Here is a 2,882-nt window from a genome sequence, read left to right on the forward strand (position 1 = left end):
TCAAAGACAAAACAATTTCGCTTACTGAAAATTCATAACTGCACGATGCATTCAGCATTTCATAAGGCAAGTACTCTGTTTGATTGTGTCAACTCGAGGTTGTGTCAACGTGAGGCGCTATATAAATCCAGAATTATTATTATTATTATTATGTTCATTGCTCTCTCAATACAAAATACAAATTTTTTTTTAATGCAAAAAAAGGATAGAAATGAGATAAGTTTGTTTCTATATAAATGGTTCTCACCAAATACAAAACATATTAAAACTAGTAACATTGATTACTAAGCAATTACCATATTATAGTTGCATTTCATACACTAGTGGAAATTAATATACAATGGTTAGATTGTCAGGATTTTCTTTCATGGATAATGTGCATATATGAGCACTACACTAATTGCTTTATAAGTCAATTGCTATCTTTTCATGTTAGTTTTGTAATGTTAATATTCAAACTGTTGTAGCAGTCATCGGTTGCTATAGTGATATGATCAGTACATCTGTGTGTGTATGTACATTTAGCGGATTGTTGCAGCAGTTCACACTAACACTCTAGTTGAAATGGAATGTAGTACAGTACAATCCATAAACGTGACCGGCTCTGGCAAAACCAGCCATTTTTAGAAAAAATTGAAAATCGAGTTTTCAGTGTAAGTTTTACATTCTGCATGAATTCTTTAAAACAGCATTTTACTTGATGGAAATTGGTTGAGTATTAGCGAAGTTATGAATATTTAATTGATTGGATACCAGTCATGTAGGTTTTGAGAAAACAGCTTCCAAAGACTCCAAAATCATTAGTTTATTATTAAGATTTGTATTTTTTAAATAATTTTAATATACTTTCAGTTAGATTTAGTGATTGACCATGGTCTTCAATATATCTTTTCTTATTATAAATTATGCAAAAAACATGAAAATATTCAAAATTCTGATTCTCGAACATTTTTGGTGCTTGTATGAAATTATAAATTACCACTTGTTAACAAACGACGAAGAGCGAGTGTCTGTCCTTCCACACCCGCCACCACGAAAAATGGACAGGAAAAAAACAAGTTTTCTTTATTTTTATTACGGCAAAAGCTGCCAAATAATCTTCAAAAATAAGATACTGTATGTACATTTCTTCCTAATCATATTAACTTAAAGCATTTAACCATCGCATTACTACACAATTTACATTCACCAATATTATTTTTATTTTCTTCTTCTGAATGTTTTTGGCAAAACTATTTGAAAACAAAATTGTATTCACATTTTTTTTTTCCCACCCTTCTCTGACGATCTTAAAAAAATAAGTTGCCAGTTGCATACAGTAGGTGTGGGGAGGGCGATTACATCTGAACACATTAGTATGGTCTGGTTCTATCTTCAAGTTACAACTCTGAATTTACACTGGTCAAGGCTATAGCTAATTAGAGGAAGCTGGCAGGGTATAATGTGGAATATTCAAGGACAACCAAGCAACTGAATATACAAACTCCATAGGTACCGCGTTCACATGTCTTGGGTCGCTCGCAAGCGAACGATCGGCTCGCGAGCCGGGCCTTCATGTGAACAACCGCTCAAGAGCGGTTTTTGTCGTGGGTGACCCACGACAAGCCGCTCGCGAGCGGCTCTCGATGCAGCTCGCTCTTGATCCATGTGAACAGCCGCTTGCGAGCGGGACGCCAGCGAGCTGTGACCTCTTTTGTGTGAAAGCCAATCAGATACAAGCATCTCCTCGGGGTCAAAGTAATGGAGAAAAGTGTGACTCCACGTTTCCTGGTTACCGGTTTCGCTGGGCTAAACAAACCTTGATCGTCCATTTTTTTTGTTTCGCAGTGCACTGAGTTTTGTAGTACAGTATTTGATATCGCTATTTCCGTAACTTACATTGTATAATCCAGTTTTATTTTGGGAAGACACTAATACTAAATAATCTATTTACCATATATCGTAAGTGCATCTTCATTTTCGAATCATAAGTTACAAAAATTATCATTTTAATATCTTCTGGAGCGTAGGTTTAGGGGACGTTGGTACACCGCCGATACGTACGTCATATCACTTAATTGTGTGTAGAAAAAATGTACGAGACGATATCCACGAGTAATATTACTTTTAAGTTAGTTGTTATGTAGTTAAGTAACTTTCAAGTCTACATAAATGATAAATACCACGCCATTCGTAACTCTACTTCAGCCAACGTCAAGAGAGGCCTAGGCCTCGCTAGTAGAGGCCTGTAATATTTCATTGAGCATCCCTGTTGGGGTCGGCGGTGCGGTGCTAGCCCACTGTTCTTTTAATTAGGCCTAGCTGCAGCCAGATAGCTTTAGCCTGTATACGTAGTATTGAATTTGATCTCCTATTTTTCTAAATATACAGTTTAATATATTTATCATTATATTTTTCTGCAGATAGAGTAAGCAGTCAGCACAGGGATTGTGTTCAGAAAATGGTCCAGTATTTTGTTTCTCAGATTGCAATCATCAGTGTCAGATGTAAGCCATTTTAGATTCTCCTGAAGACCTAATGGAGAAAAAGGATGGATAAAGCCGGCCCGATTCAGATTAATGTTACAGTAGTACTTTTTTAACAATAAAATTATTCATGTGCCTAAAGGAGTGTTTAAGTAAACTTATTGATTTTTGTTTAGCGTTTATATAAAATTAAACCAATCCAGTCTGGCACATGTACATGAAATAATGAACAAAGTTATAATAAACTATGGAATTTGTAAATTATTTTAAATATTGAATTTGTGTCTGTATTTTATCCTGCAACTGCACGATAGAGCGAGTTGATATTGCTTGATCATGGTGAGTGTCAATGAGCATACAGTATTAACATTGCTATTATTTATAGTATTTGATTGTATGATGTATGATATGCTTGCA

At 35.1% G+C, this 2,882-nt stretch overlaps 1 long non-coding RNA gene across 1 annotated transcript; it reads left to right on the forward strand.

The window, feature by feature from the left end:
- The first annotated feature begins 1,792 nt into the window (after positions 1-1,792).
- LOC117116274 lies at positions 1,793-2,729 on the forward strand. The gene is made up of 2 exons (XR_004446717.1): positions 1,793-1,941; positions 2,403-2,729. It is a non-coding gene; the product is annotated as an uncharacterized LOC117116274 (long non-coding RNA).
- Positions 2,730-2,882: the final 153 nt, after the last annotated feature.

Source organism: Anneissia japonica, unplaced genomic scaffold (genome assembly GCF_011630105.1).
Source record: "Anneissia japonica isolate Jap-2015-1 unplaced genomic scaffold, ASM1163010v1 scaffold171_len658169_cov177, whole genome shotgun sequence".
NCBI classification, from domain to species: Eukaryota; Metazoa; Echinodermata; class Crinoidea; order Comatulida; family Comatulidae; genus Anneissia; species Anneissia japonica.